This window comes from Pipistrellus kuhlii, unplaced genomic scaffold (genome assembly GCF_014108245.1).
Source record: "Pipistrellus kuhlii isolate mPipKuh1 unplaced genomic scaffold, mPipKuh1.p scaffold_m20_p_14, whole genome shotgun sequence".
Lineage (NCBI taxonomy): Eukaryota > Metazoa > Chordata > Mammalia > Chiroptera > Vespertilionidae > Pipistrellus > Pipistrellus kuhlii.
Window position 1 is genome coordinate 13,944,280 of NW_023425449.1, and position 16,622 is coordinate 13,960,901.

Below are 16,622 nucleotides of genomic sequence, written 5' to 3' on the forward strand. Positions count from 1 at the left end.
TTGAGTTTGGCCTGTAAATTTAAATAGGATTTTATTAGGTGAAGTGAGAATAGATTGTAGCCAGATTGTAAAACTCTATATAAATCTGAATTTTGTCTTTTAAGCTCTGGCTGTCTTTTAAGCTCTGGCTGGGTTTTTAAGGCAGGGAGTAATAGCACCAGAGTTTTGCTTTCAAAACATAAGTGTTGAAAAATGAGATGCATTGGAAAATGAGACAAGTAAAACCAAACATGGTTGCTGCTGAGTATGGGATATGGATTTAAATATCACCTACAGGCTTAGGTTCCCAAATTCAACACTTTAACCCAGATCTCTCTCCTAATCTCCAGACCTGACAATTGCATACTTGACCTCTTCCCTCAGATATACAGTGGCAACTCAGACATACAATAACACAAACTGTCATAAAAAATATATAAATAACAAAAGCTCCTAATTCTTCCACTGGGACTTGCTCTACACACAGCAGCTCCATCTCAGTTTCCTTCTAGTCTAGCTGCTTACACTGAAAAACTTAAAGTTAGTTATCTTTCTTTCCTCTTTCTCTTCATCTCCCATATCCAATCCCTCAGGAATTTCTGTTGACTCTACTTTCAAAACCTAAGCATTTCCCTCTTATTCTGTGACCACCCTGGTCTGAGCCACCACCATCCTTGCTCTTACCCTTGCCCCTGAGAGTATATGTTCAGCACACAAGCAAGACTGGCATTTCCTCTCTGTAATAAAAGTTTGCACTCATCATTCATGCTTTGCCACGTGAACTTTTATTATGTCTCACAAAAGTAGCCAAAGTATACTTCCCTGTCACATTGACTTTGGTCTTGGCAAATGACTGTCTTTGGCCAATGAAATAGGTAGAAGAGATGGTATTTCAGTTTTGAATCAAGGCTTCAAGAGACACTCTTTATCTTCACTCACCCCTCTTGTGCTATGCCTTCTGCTAGGAGAAGAGTATAACCCAGATAGCTACTGGGCCAGGATAAGAAGTCTAATGAGACAGACTTGATTATGACTTGCAACCCAGCCAATCCAAGACAAGAGTCACTACTGACTTACTGACCTCTGAGTGAAAAATAGATGCTGATGTTGAAGATATTGAGTTCAGGGAAAAATCTGCATTCCTTTTTAGGAAAGAAGGAAGGAAGGAAGGAAGGAAGGAAGGAAGGAAGGAAGGAAGGAAGGAAGGAAGGAAGGAAGGAAGAAAGGAAGGAAGGAAGGAAGAAATTAGGAGAAAGGGGTAGGGAGAGGGAGGAAAGATGTATGTATGTGTGGATTTTTTTGTTTCACTAATATATTCTAAGCTCCTAGAAAGTGCTTAGCACAATGTCGGTGTTCATTAAATCTTTCTTGCATGAAAAGAGAGATGATCAAATGGTGAACTAGAAAAGGGTAACAGAGAGAAGGTTACTGAATCAGTGCCAGCTAACAGAATAACACATGCTTTTAAAGCATTTACTATGTGCTCAATATAATTCTAAGTGCTTCAGACATAATACTTATTTAATCTACCAAAAATTGAGGTAGGTCTTATTATCTTAACTTTAGAATTCTGAAGCACAGAGAGACTAAGCAGATTTCTCAAGGTCACCCAGTTAGTAAGTGCAGGGGACAGAATGAGAAACTCAAGTTTCTCATTCCATGACTAAAAATTCTACAGTCCACGGTTCTGCCTTTTGAAGCAAAAGAAGGGGCAGTGTGAAGCAATGCAAAGACAAACTGTCAGGATCAGGCACATTTGGGGGTGAGTTTTGTGTCTGACACATATTAGCTTTATCATTTTGAGACAGTAACTTAATCAGTCACCAAGTTTCTTGATTTAAAAGATGCAAATGGCTAATGGCATCTACTATACAAAAATGTGAGGCTTAAGTGAGATACAGAAGATAAAGTGCCTAAAAGTGCCTGGAAAATCATACTCAATCACTTTTAGTTTTATATTTCTTTAAGTGAGTGACTGAATTTTGTTATTGACTATTTTGTTGTTGTTGTTGTTGTTGTTGTTTTGTTTTGTTTTGTTTTAGATTGACCTGGTAGATGACGATGCCAACTAAGTGAAGGAACAGTTGTTAATCATGGTCAGTTCCTATTTCAGGAATCATCCACTGTTGGTCTTTATCATTAACAGACACTTTATCTCTCCCATTGGTCAATCCAGTATTCTATGTATTTCTTCCCTTCGTGTGTGCACAAATTTACTGTCTGAGGAGGATCTACACTAGAACCAAAATGTCCAGGTGCAGTATAAAATGAATTGGAATGCTCCTAGTCTGTTCTTGAAATGAGGATGATCTGAGGACCTCCAGAGGCCTATATGAGTAGGGAATAAAAACAAAATAGTATTTCTTCCCTGATGTGAGTTGTAAATACAGAAGAGTGGGAGGAGTGGATATGTCTAAATGGTACATGAATATATAACCTTTTGTACTGCTATGATTTTATGAAATGCTTTTATTTAATGGTAGTGCTGCTCAGTGTGACAATAAAACTGTCAATGATAATTACTATTCTACTTATTATGTCATCTCCTTGACGCTGCTTTGGTCTATTATTTGCATATATGACACAAAGTAACTAGTGTGTTGGATAGAGGGTTTTTTTTTCTGCCTTTATAGGTCTCTTATTAATAAAGCAAAAGAAAAGAAAAATGTTTATGTTTTTAATGTATCGGAAGAGCAGGACCTCAAGTCAAGAGTTTCACTTTAGATTCTGGGGTGTAAAGATGACAGAACAGGTAAGCAGTGGTGTTTGGATACTGGTATCCAAACAAAATCTACTCAAATGGATATCTACTTTACCTGTGACACAGTATAAATGAGTCCCATTTCTCTATCTCTGCATCAAATTGTATAACCAGATGTACCTTAGCTTAGAATCAACATGTTTTCAACTTATGGATGACTTCTTGCTTTAGGGAAAAATGTTTTGAATTTAGGCCATGTTGTAATACTTATTAAATTTTTAGTTTGTACAAAGCACTTTTCTTAGTTCTTTATATGCATTAGTTCACCTAAGTCTAGTAATAGTAGGTATAGCTTTTTGCATATCTATCCTAGATGATTAGATATATATTTTTCTTTGGGTTGGGTTTTCCTTGTTTCAATTTATTATAATATGAATATACTTACAAAGTTTAAAAGGAATTAAGTATCTGATTTTAAAATTCAGGCTTTAGGAGTGAATGCAACAATCAATAATTGTTAAAATTCTTAAAATATGATAATGCATTAAATTAATTCATTTTTTAATTAAAAGCACAAAATTAAACAACAGAGTGTGGCAAAAGTGTCCTATCAAATAAAGTTTATATAGAATTAAAAATAACTTGAGTTCTTAGAGGAACCATACAGTATACTAGATATTGTTTAAAATATTTCAATTTTCAAAAAGTGATCTTAAAGCTACTGCACTAGATATATTGTCTGTATTATTTCTTGTTAGTACACAAATTCCATGGTTTCTGCAGCTAGTTATACTTCCTAAGCATCTGCTAAAGCTCAAATTCTGCCCCTGTAGAGGAGTTAAGGATTATTTGCTTTTATATGGTTCATTTATGTCTGTGGTATGTGATAAAGGTGGTGAGTTCTTGACATAGCAATATAGATGGGTTTTCCCATTACAAGCTCTATGGGGGGAGAGAATCCTTATAAATCACTGTGTGGTCTTGTAAATCATGCAGTGTTGTGAGGTATTTTCCTCCCAGGTTTGGATCAGAATAATAAGCACACATGAAATTGCCAAGAGAATCCAAAAAGAAAGCAAAACTACCCCAAAACAAACAAAATACAATCTAATATTATTTTAAGAAAAAATGCTGAAAAATTGACCCAAATAAAACATTTCCAAGGCTGTTGCCAAGAATATGGAAATGGAAATAAGGTATACATGCACTCTTATTTTAAATCAAGAAATTACAGAAAGATATTAAAGCTATAGTAATGCCAGAAACAGTAGGATAAATCATATTTATTGAGCCCTAACTCTGCTTGACACTCTGCTAATTGCTTTCCCTTGATTTACTTTGTTTCATCCCCACAATCACACTGAGCAGTTAGTATCACGTTACAGATGAGAAAATTTATGGTTGCCTTCTGCATATGTACTTGAATATTCTATATATGTACCATGATAATTTTATGTCATTTAGGTAAAAATTATTTGACAACATATACTTCCCTTCCTCACTTTTTATGGATACACCTTTAATTAGGACCAGAGAAAGTATCTTCATATGTACATTTCTTAAATTTAAAAAATATATACTTCTAGGATTTACATGAACTCTTTCCTATCAGGTTTCCTAAATAATGATGACCAACAATAGAGATCAATTAAACACTGACTATATATGAAGTCCAGGTAGAGGAAAGACATTAAAAGTGAGAGAAAGTGCTCTCCAAAAACAACATGTGTACATACACACACTCACACAATTTTTTTAACCTTTAATAGTAGGTGTGCTATCTTATAAAGAATACCCTGGTTATAAAAGAGTTGAGTTTTAGTGGATATTGAGTGTATTTACATTGAGGAAATAGTTTCTATCAGTTGAAAATTCTGGCTCATTGTTAACTTAGAAAATACCTTAGGGCTATAGAAACAACCGTGTACTTATATAGGGACATTAATTCACTTTGCACTTTCTCAACAATAACTGAAATGGGTGACCCCCCTTTTTATTCTTTTTATTTATTTATTGATTTTTCACAGAGAGGAAGAGAGAGGGATAGAGAGTTAGAAACATCGATGAGAGAGAATCATCGATCAGCTGCCTCTTGCACAGCCCCCACTGGGGACGTGCCCGCAACCAAGGTACATGCCCTTGCCCGGAATCAAACCCGGGACCTTTCAGTCCGCAGGCTGACGCTCTATCCACTGAGCCAAGCCGGTCCCGGCTGGGTGACCCCTTTAAACAATGAACTTATTTCATATATTTTTTGGACAGTGATTTGTGAGAGGTTCTAACTAGATCATTCTACTGGGGTATAGATGCGAAAAGCTCATTATCAGGGATGCTACCATGGAAGTCACACTATGTCTATGGTAATCTTTTGTTGAGCAACAAGGAAGATCTGTCTTTTTAGATCTCTATCCTGAGAGTATCAGGGAAGATGTGCTTCTCCTGAATTCCTAAATTCTTATACCTGATATGTTTACCTTTTTTTTTTTGACTGACAAAAATTTAGTCTAATTTTTTATTCACCACCAGCTGTTTTAAAGGACTATATAGTGTGTATTTCACCATGCTATTCTATTTTTCTATATGTTCTCTTTACCTAATTCCCAAATGTTTATTTTATACTTTATATGTGTATCTTTGTGCATACATATACATGTGAATATCTAGGTATGTACCTTTGCTACACCAAGTTCTCTATAGAATTAATAGAATAAGATAGGGCAGTAACATTTAGAAAAATAAAATCAACAAGCTCTCTGACACAATGCTTATCACAATACATTAGACTTCACATAACATATATTCTACTATTTTCCATGGATAGAGATCTGTACCAAGTTCTCTTGCCTCTAAGTAAAAAAAAATGAAATTAAAGACAATGTAAGCAATGGAACTTGCTCCTATCCTTCTCAATTAAGATCTATGAATAGACCATGAGCCATCAGGCCAAACAGATATGCATTCCTAGTCCATCTCAACTTGTTTGAACTTGCATGAACTGCCCAACCTCCAAGAGCTTTAACTTCCTCATCTCAAAAATAGAGAGAATATTTTTTATTTGCTGGATGTTCATAAGGCTTAGATAAGGTTAAATAAATTTGACACACAGTACAGGCTCAGTCAACGCTGGCTCTGTTCTCATCTTCCACAAAGAAATCTCCACTCACTAGATCTTCACCAAATACATACTAGACATTCTGCAAATGTTTAATAAATTAATTATGATAATTTATAGGGATTTATTTCCCCTTACTGGAATTGACTGCAGAAGTGGAAATTTATGATAACTTTACATCCAAAAGGGACAAATGCTAATAAGTTTGTTAAATGATGATGTCCAGTGCTTGCAAAAAATGTATGTGGTACACGCTTCTGCTTGTTGAGGAGTGGTCACTGTGGTTATATATTAATAAACCACAGATTGACTGAAGATGTGTTTGGGCTTCTATACATTACCTTTGATTCAGAAATTTGACTTCTAGCAATTTTGGTGAAGAATAATTAAGGATTCAGAAATATACTTGCAAAGATATTCATGCAATGCTATTATCATATAAAATTGGTTAGAAATCTGTATATTCAAGAGTAGATGTTTGGATAAAGTGGATAAATAATTGAATTTTAACTGGCCATTATAATGAGATGGCAAAGCATATTTCTTGACATGAAAAAAATGTACATAGCAAGTTATTGTGATTTTTAAATCACAGTACTTCTCTAAAGGAAAAAAAAATCTTGAGAGAATATATTTTTTAAAAATGTGAAGTATGACTGTGGTTGTTGGTGTAAATTGCAGGTGACTTGTGTTTTTTTAGTCTTTCCATATTTTCTAATTTTTCAGTAATGCAGTCCTGATACTTATGGAATAAGAGTCATTAACCGAAAGGCAAAGAACAACTGCTGAAAGTTCCTTCTGCTTTTTGTTTCACCGGTGCTATATAGGTAGTCTAAGGCAAAAGGCTTAGAAAAGAATTGAGCAGAGCAGGCTGCTTTTACAATGTGGTCCCCATTCTCATTCGATTTTTTTAAATAGATGTAATTGACTGACCTTTAACAGCCTAAATGTACAACAGTTGAGGAGTTTTGTTGGAAGGGTGACTAGACTTGTGAGATGTTATCTGCACCATTTAGATTCTATCTCTTCTATTACTGGAGGCATGCTGCTATTTAACAACAGAAATCAATTTGCAGACAAGTCATTTAGTGGAAGTTTTGCACAATTTGCTGACTTTTTGGAGTGTCTGGTATTCTATAGGCACCTTAATATAAACTGTCCACTGTTATAATTTTTAGTTATTAGAGTAAACTGATATCTAGACATCCTGCATGTATGAAAATAAACTATAGAAAATAAACTAAGTAGGAAGTAGTACATTTTCTCCACAAAAGGACTATTACATAGTTTGTTGGCCAACCTAAACAACATGCCATTAGATAGAAGTATAATACACAATCTTGAGCATCTAACTTACTACCTCCGGAAGGCTTGGAATCAAGATGGGATGCTAGGTTTCTTTGACAAATGTCACCTGCCTAATGTTGTTTCTGGCTCTTTAATTCAATCTAGTAGTCATTTTCTTGCCTTTAAAAAATAAATAAATGAATACATCTGCACTAGAGTTAAAGTGGTCTGTAATATGCATTTTGTATATTCTTGTTGAGAAGGCAAAACACCCCAACAGGACCATCTAGGAGGTGTAAATGGCTAGGGTGTCCTTTCCCAAGATGTAAAATGAAGCCCATACTTGTAAAATGAAGTGGTTTGGAAACAGGTTCCACCCTCTCCCACTGACCTTTGGCTCCCATAAGTCTTCCTCTCTGCCCACCTTCTCAAAATACTGACTCAGAAGCTTTTTACTCAACCTAAAAATAGCTCCCAGATGTCTTGCTACCTCTCTGTGTAGTTTCTCTCTCCTTGCCTGAGATTGTTTTAGTATGATTAGGAAAGACAGCAGGAGTTTAACAACAGGACCATTTTTGGTTCAAAATAAGTTCGTTGACTAGCAGGTCCTTTATCTTTTTACCAACACTTCAGAAATGTATAAAACTGTTTTCTGTAACTTTATAAATAAGTTTTGGATGTTTTAGCACACTTATTGGGTTTATAGTTTAAATTTATATGTCGCTGTCTAATTTTAGATAGAGCTATTTCATATATTAAACTAACTAATGGCTTAAGCCAACCATCAAGCCATTTGCTAAATGTCTTAATTGAATTCTCCACATGCATTTCCAGCAAATATCTCCTGTTTTCCCACATCCCATGATTAATAACCATCACTGAATTCCCTAGAAATGTGGTGGGTAAGTGGTTTAACCCTGACCTTCCATTCTGACCTTCCATCAGACACCTTGGTGAACCAACATGTTTTGAATGGGGCAAAATGTTTCAAAGGCAAGTTTGTTAATAAGAAAATAGATATTTGTGGTAATTCTTGCCCTCTCCTCATGAGTCATTGTGGGTAAAGTTTGTAATTTTTCTGTGGTTGTTATAAAATATCCCTTACCTATGGCCAAACTTGCAATAAAACATCTCTACTAAGAACTGCAGTGGGACCTGACTACATTTACAAACAAGGCATTCGCATTCATCTTTAAGAAAGAATTTGATTGGAGAACCTCCCTCCTCATTAGTCTCTTTTGTCAACATTTTCAAGGATGGAAACAGGGCTAGGAAGACCCAAAGTGCATGACTTTGGGATTGTAATGAAGCTGTAAAAAGCATGTTTTCATAAGAACAAGAAGTTAGAAAGTTGATCTTCATTGGTTTCCTGCCTACAATGCAGAATGTACCCCTGAGACCTGGTATGTGCATCAGCACATCAGCTGATGGGAAAGCAGCAGCGTGAACCCCATTTTTTAATATGGGGTTCACCGTGCCTTTCTTTCCAATAAACAGAGTTTTACATAGGCTTGCAGGTTCAAATATGTTTTGTGCTATTATAAGTAGGTCAACCAAACATTATTTGGTCAACATTAAAACAGAAAGCTGGGTAGCAGTTGAAGTCACAAATAGTTTTCTGTGAACTTGGATGTCTTGAGAAAAGCTGAGATGTTTGCATAATCTTTTCTGTAGCAACAACATTCCACATGCATATTTCTCTTTAAAAAGAAACTCCATGCTCAGTGGTATTCTGGGTCAAGGCCTGAATAAAAAGCATCTCAAGTCAAAAGTCCTGTTCTAAAAATTGAGATGTAGAGAAGGTCATAAGTTTTTTTTTTTACTTCTCTTTTAAATCATTTATGGATGACTAAAAAATCACATTGATTCAAAGTACAAATTTACTGAAATCTCTGAACTTGAACTTTTAGCTATCTAACCGAACTTCTTCCCCCAAATCTTCCTAAGTGTTGGAGGTTTCTACAAACAAGATAAATCACTCTACACAAAACTGAGCAGAGGAGAAGGTGAAATGCACAATGAACATGCATGCATAATTTTTCTCAAGACTTTGAAATAAGAATGTTAAATGTACCCTACCACTCTTGTGGCATGTTTCCAAAATACAAGTCTCAAAGTGTGTATGATATAGGATTATTAAAAAAAGAAAGAAAGAAATATAAAACCTAGAGACCAAAACCTAAAAAATAAAATACAAATCTCAGAATTATTCTTATTTTGAACATCTTACTTTCCCAGGAGTTTGATCCAAACAGCATTTAATAAAGCAATATACTTATGATGAAATTACTTTGCTTTCTGCCTTGTGCCAATGGGAAGTATGCCCTAAAATGTAATGTTTCCTCAATACAGTAGAGTTGTATCACATGGCCTTTTAATTTTATGAATCCAACTATGTGATTAGTATAACTTTACTGGTATGATGAATAATAATAAAAATTCTATGCAGTATTTATCACACATATTCTTTATTATAAACTGCATATTCATTATTTTACACTAATACATACATCACATATCACCGCATAGAGTTGCATATATGTCTGAATTCCCTGAGTAAGATGCTCCCTATAATCTAATAAAAAGATGGCAGAAGAAAATGCTAATGCTTACATGTCCTATCCTTTTTGGAAATAATCATCATCATCATCATAATAGTGATTGTGCTATAATCATCATAGCCAAAGAAGTTATGACAAGGTGAGGGGTGAGGTAATCAACCTACTAACCAAGGTGCCATATTTTTAGGAGAATTAAACATCACTGGAATAAATGATAATATAATTCTCAGGTAAACTCAGATTTCTACATGAGGCTTCTTTTGTGGTTGTTGCGATAAAAATTGTTCCTAATCACGCCAAATTAGTACCAGAAAGCATAATTTAAAATGAATATATCTTTAATGATCACAGCCTCTATTTTCTGAGAGGTAAACAGAAAATATAACTTCTGTTCTACTACTAAATCTGAAACCAGCCAGCTAAATTGTTTATATCTCATAGTTTTAGTCAATTAAAACTAGTAAAATATAGGTAAAGTTCTTTACCAGAAGCAAGTAATCTGTTTCACTGTCTGCAGTTAAAACTGCTCACTATGCCTCCCAATAAGTTTATTATTTAGGAAATCACACATGCACACACAACATACACAACACATACATTCAAAATAAACACACACACACACACACACACACACACACACCCACACACACCCCAAGGGTGGGGGAACCAAAGAGAATTTTTTTAGAACACTGACTCTGTGGGTGAAAGTCAATTAGTAAATAAAATTATTTTAGTTCCTTCTTTATTGAAAAAAGGTGTTCTATATATTGTAGAAAATTATATTCATACTTAATGTGAAACCAAAAATAAAATAGAAGAACATCTGATTTCTGTTCTGTTCAATAATTACTTTCAAGTTTTTGCAACTGAGGGCCACATTAGGATTAGAACAGTTCTTGTCCATGTGCAGCTGAAATCCCAGTATGTATTGTTAAACAGGGTTTTACTGGTGCTTCTGATAATAATTACAATAGTCCTCTCACTAGCCTTTTAGACTTAATTGAGTATTTTGTAATCATACTGCAACAAGGAGATACACAAGAATAAACAATGAATTTACTTATCTTTGAGATTCCAATGACTGCTGTTTTTCTAACAGAAAAGCTGCTAATGGAAAATGCAACTCGTGAACTTGACTTGTGACATTAATAAACTTAAGCTCATCAAAGTTCTTAGGACTATCCCTGTCAAAAGAAAGTCTGAGTTCTTTGACCTAATTATAGATTGGAAATGCTTTCAATAAAAAGTAAAATTATCTTAGAGTATAAAATATCTTATAAAAGGAAACAAAATAATTTTAAAACATTTTGAATAAGACTTTGCAACTAGTAGGTAATTTCTATTCTGGTGAATGAAAATGACTAATTGTATCTAAGGAATGAGAAATTATTAAAAGAAAAATCCAAATGCATCAAATCATTATATTATGTTTGGAGCAGCAATATATTAGTTTCTCTCACTAAATAAGTATTGAAGGCATTGAAAATGGATCTGGGAGGTCTAATATCATGTTATTTGCCATGTATGTATTATTTAATCTCCTAATAACCCTCTCAATAAATCCTATTTCCCCCCTTTACATATGACATATAACAAAATTAAGGCTCAAAAGGGTTAAGTAACCAGGAGAAAATCACATACTTAACAAGTTCAAAGCTAGGATAGTCAAACTTCGAAGCTATTGCTTATAGCTCTAAGACAATTTGAGCCCCTTTCAGCAAGCAAGTTCCTATGTTATGGAATGCTGAGTTTATTCTAAGAGCTCTAGATATGTATATCTCTGCATCCCAGATTTTCTTCTCTCTTGTGAAAATCTCCCATGGAATAATCTTTGCTTCATTTGATATTCAAGGAGCAAACCTGTCCATGTGCCCAGGCCACATGGGATACGGTATAAAACATTCTAATTAAATACAACTTTTCAATCAATAAAACAAAATGAGAAGTTGATTAGAATTCAACCCATGGTATCTGAGAACTGGACATGAATAAGAAAACCCACTTTACTCCACTATCAATATTTATAATAGTTTCAGATTTCATAGTTCAAAAATGACCACTTTTACATCAATCAATATAACTGGGTTACATGGTTAAACCAGTTTGCATAAAGTAAGTAATTTCTTGTATACAGTCTTATACCTTTTAAAACATGCTTGACTGCTTTTCCAGTATGTCCTTGTAGTTTGGAAAAAATGGTGGGCTCCAGAGACACATCAAATAAAGAATACAGGGAACTGAATGAAAATGCAAATTAACTCTAAAACTAATCTTCAATTTTCTGCCCTTGGCTTTAGAAATAAATGAAAAGAGAACAAAGGACTGTTTAGTGACCAAGTGCCAAAATCTCCTCTCAGAGAGTTTCATGAGCTCCACATATTTACAGTAGGTCTGACTTCCCTTGTGAAAACATGCAGAAAGCATCACCATCATTTCACCATTTTGTTTTGCATAATCATGTCTTCATGTTATGTTTCCATTCAAGGAACAAGGATACATCTCTATAGTCTTCCACAGTGTAAATCTAGTGAAACATTACAGAAATCCTCTAAGTTGAATTGTTCAATTCCAAAATATAGTGAAGTATCAAGTGCTTATTTTTAATTATGTATCTATAAACGTATTATATATATTCTACAGCATGCAAAGATTTATTTACTTATTGGTGAAGATGAGGTTGAGGAGTGGGGATCAGGGCTGAGGCGGGATAAGAGGTGGGAAAGTTTCAGCAGGAGATGTATGCACAGACCATGTCTTTGGATGTATAAAAAAGGGCTACTGGCTGCCTATTTGGATGATGTGAATAAAACTATAGATGAAATAGGATTAATAGCTCATAAAATAGATTAAACTAGTGAATTATAACACAAACATTTCTGCATGAATGAGTGAGTACTTCTCTGCTGTTGGACAAATGAGCAACTGCAGATCGTAGTTAATGTAATTCTGCCACTGTTTTTATCTAGGGTCAGCTTGAATCCTTACTGGAAAATGAAAGCCTTTCTAAAAAAAAAAAAATCTGCAACACACATGCAAAAGATACATAGAGAACACTATGTGCTAGTCAGTTTGCTGCCTGATTAATGCACATGGGGGTATGGAGGAAAACGAACATTCAATTCAATTACAGGAGAATTTTATGTTGAAGCAAGCCAATTCCAGTTTTCTCTCATTTAGACGTAATTTTCAGTTAAATCCTAATAGACATGACTTTTCACAAGAAGGCATTGCCTGGATGGAGTTCAATGTTAATACTCCTAATGAGATGAAGAAATTTATTTTTGGCCTTTTGCCAGATTTTTTTTTTTAAGTAATCATAAAGAAAACATGCATGAAGATCCTTTGCTAAGTCTCTATACTGCCTCTCATTGCCTGAGTCTCCAAGGGTACTTCAACCTCAAAGGCAAATTTAAGTACCCCTAGGACACACAAAGCCACAGGAAAATATGGAACATCTTTTGAAAGTTCATTTTATTTGAAAAATGTGTAAATAAAAGCAATATTTTTCTATTAAAATAAATTGAAAGTTTAATGTATTTCTCACTTTTATATCAATAAGTTTTGTGGGTTTCATTCTCCCTCTTTATTAAGGAGCATTTCAATGGGAAAGTTTGAGAAGCTTGGGTGATTAATTACACTAGGAGAAACCTAAATTAAATTTTAGTGGAAGACAATATACTATTAAAAACCATAAGCAGTAGCCTATATGTCATTGTTCATAATAGACACTTAAACAAAGCAACTTGGTATTTCTTCATCTCTGAATTATTACTATTGATCAGCTCAGAATTGTCCATAGGATTTGAACTTCTCCATCTTAATCAGAGTGATAAGAAATTATAGTGTCAGAGTTGAATCTGAAGCATTTTTATCTTTTAAGAAAAATAAGGATGCTGCTTACAATTACTAGTATCTTAAAATCAACACGATGTATTTCTAAAAATCACTGCTCAACCCCACTATATTTCCAAGCCCACCCTTCAAAATCCAATTACTTTTAACCTATATCCAAATGGAATACCGTATTTTTCAGACCATAAGACGCACTTTTTCCCCCCCAGAAGTGGGGGGAAAAAGTCCCTGCGTCTTATGGTCCAAATATAGCCTACACATATACTTTAAAAAAAAAGTTTTTTTACTTGCCCGGCTCTGTGTGGTCTGTGTGTGCTTGCCCGCTCTAAAATGGTTCTAAATGCTGCTGTTTACTTTACAGGGTTGATTACATGTGTTTATGACTGTGATGTTGGGTTTTAATGCACATAAAATATTTTAGGACACTATTTGTTTCAGAATCTTTTTTTCTTCATTTCCCTTCTCTAAAAACTGGTGCGTCTTATGGTCCGGAGCGTCTTATGGTCCGAAAAATATGGTACATGCTGTAGCAAATATACTGTAAATTTTGGATGTTAATTACATTTGCTTTGTTGGTGTTTCTATTTTCATAAAGAAATTAATAAATAAATAAATACATAAATAAATGCATATTGATGATATATGGGTTTTCTTTGCACAAAGAAACATACAAAATGTTTTCAATACCATTCTATTAGGTCTAGTAATAATTAATGTCGTTTTCTAATGCTTTTTTTAAATCGAATTTATTTAAACAATACAACAAAATTTCATCAACAATATAGTTGCCGTTGTTTTCTACTACTTGTGCCCAACGCTCAGGAAGCATTTTAATCCCTCTGTTGTAAAATTCTTGTGATTTTGATGCAAAAAATTTGGTCAATGCATTTTTGAGGCATTCTTCATTATTAAATTTTTTTCCAAGGAGAAAGTTTTGCAAAGAACGAAACAAATGGTAATCGGAAGGGGCAATATCAGGAGAATATGCAGGTTGAGGGAGAACTTCCCATTCCAACTGGCGCAGTTTTTCAGCAGTGATTCTTGCAGTATGCGGTCGTGCGTTATCGTGGTGAAGAATTACGCCCTTCCAATTAATCAGCGCGGGTTCTTTTTCTCTTAAAGCTTGGGCTAACCTTTCCAATTGGGCACTATACACTGCACTTGTAATGGTTTGGTTAGATGGTAAAAGTTCATAATGAAGAATTCCTTTAAAATTCCACCAAACACACAACATCACTTTTTTCGCATGCAAGTCAGGTTTTGGCGTGGGCTGCGGAGCCTCATTTTTGTCCAACCATTAAGGCCGCCTTTTCAGATTAACATACAGCACCCATTCTTCATCTCCGGTAACAATTTGCTCTAAAAACGGCAAACAGTTTTGACGAGAGAGGAGCGAACTGCAAATTGTGACTCTTTGATTACAGTTGTCGGTCAACTCATGAGGAACCCATTTTCCAAACTTTTGGACTTTGCCAAGTGCACGCAATTGATTGGAAATTATTTTTTGTGAACAATATAAAGTTGTCGCAAGCTCTTGTTGGGTAATTTGAGGATTTTGCACCAAAAGAGCTTGAAGAGCTTCTTGATCAAAATTGGACACACGGCCTCGACCACTCTTGTCATCTAACGAAAAATTTCCCTCGCGAAATTTCTCAAACCAACGCTGACATTTTCTGGCGCTAACTGCATCTTGACCAAGAGCACTACAGATGTTTTTTGCAGCCTCACTTGCTTTTCTTCCTAATTGGAACTCGTAAAGCATGCAGTGCCGAATATGCTCTTCATCTGCCATCTTCTTAGCCCTAGTTTTGCAACAAAAACTAAACCAAACACAAACTTTTTCAAGCAAAACTTGTTAATTGCACTTCACACGTTCTGTAGCTACAACGTGTTTGAAGGTTATGTCAATACAAGTCAACGCCAAGCAAGATTTTAAACGAATGTTTAAAAACGACATTAACTATTACTAGACCCGATATATTCAGAACAAGCCAATTGATATATTATTTATATTCATTTTTAATTGAAACACAGCAAACAAGTTCAGGAAGTGACAGTTTAAGAAAGAAACTACTAGTTAAGAAAACTTGTGTGTTAAAGTTTTATTCATTTACTATATAGTGACCATATGACAACTCAGCTTTGGACTACAAACCTTCAGGAGGACAGAGGGTACAAATTATATCTAGTTGTATTTTCTTGGGAAATAAGTAAACTCTCACTACTTTATTGCTTGATTGAAAAATAAGTGCATGATTTTAAGATGGTGATGACAATGACAATGATGATGTGAAGAGAGAAGAAATAAGAGAAGAAACAAAAGCAAAAGGCCAAAACTGAAATGGATTCTAATAGGACTTCTCAATACTGTCTCTTAAGCCACACAGATTAGCTGTGGTAACACTGCACATAGGCCTCCCATGGAAGAGCCAACCTGAACTAGATAAGTTGGTTTTGGCACACACAAAATATAGGGTCATAGAATGAAAAATTGTATGAAGTCTTTAGCTAAGCCGGTCAATGGGAATTTGGAAAATGGGGGATTAAATGTGTCATATCTTTACAGCCGAGATTGCTGTCACATGTGCCCGTCTCACAGGTGCTCATCAGGCATTCACAGCTGGGGTTGGGCAGATAAAAGAATAAAATGGGATTCTTTGGTGTGGAAGGTCAAACAGGAAATCACAGTATGGTGAGCATGATCATTGTGGGGTGTGGGGGTGGAGACAGGGCTCTGGGAGCTAGAACAGTAAATCAAAGGGATGCAAAACAGCATGGAGGGCTCAAAAAAAGTTTCCTAGAAAAGTCAATATTGGGTTTTATATTAAAGAATTAAGAGAAGTGGTTGAAGAAGGTACACCATGATTGAATATTTCAATGTGAAATATTTTAAAAGTATAACAGAATTTCACTAAAATGTAAGTAACTACAGATTTACTCCTCTTCAATCCATGCTAACTAATGAGTATAAGTTCACTTTCTTTGCCTATTTACTATAAATCTCCATTTCCAAGTAAATGCAATATAGCACCCGTTGAGGTAGCCAATACCAGTCATATGCATGGGGGGAGATCCAGATAATTATATTATTATCCTAGGGAGACTTGATCCTAAAAATAAATGCCTGTCC

At 34.8% G+C, this 16,622-nt stretch overlaps 1 protein-coding gene across 4 annotated transcripts in view; it reads right to left on the bottom strand.

Annotated features, from left to right (window-relative positions):
* Positions 1-16,622, bottom strand: part of ANGPT1 (angiopoietin 1) — a 228,890-nt gene that overhangs the window by 187,663 nt on the left and 24,605 nt on the right. The gene's annotated exons all lie outside the window — the stretch shown is intronic.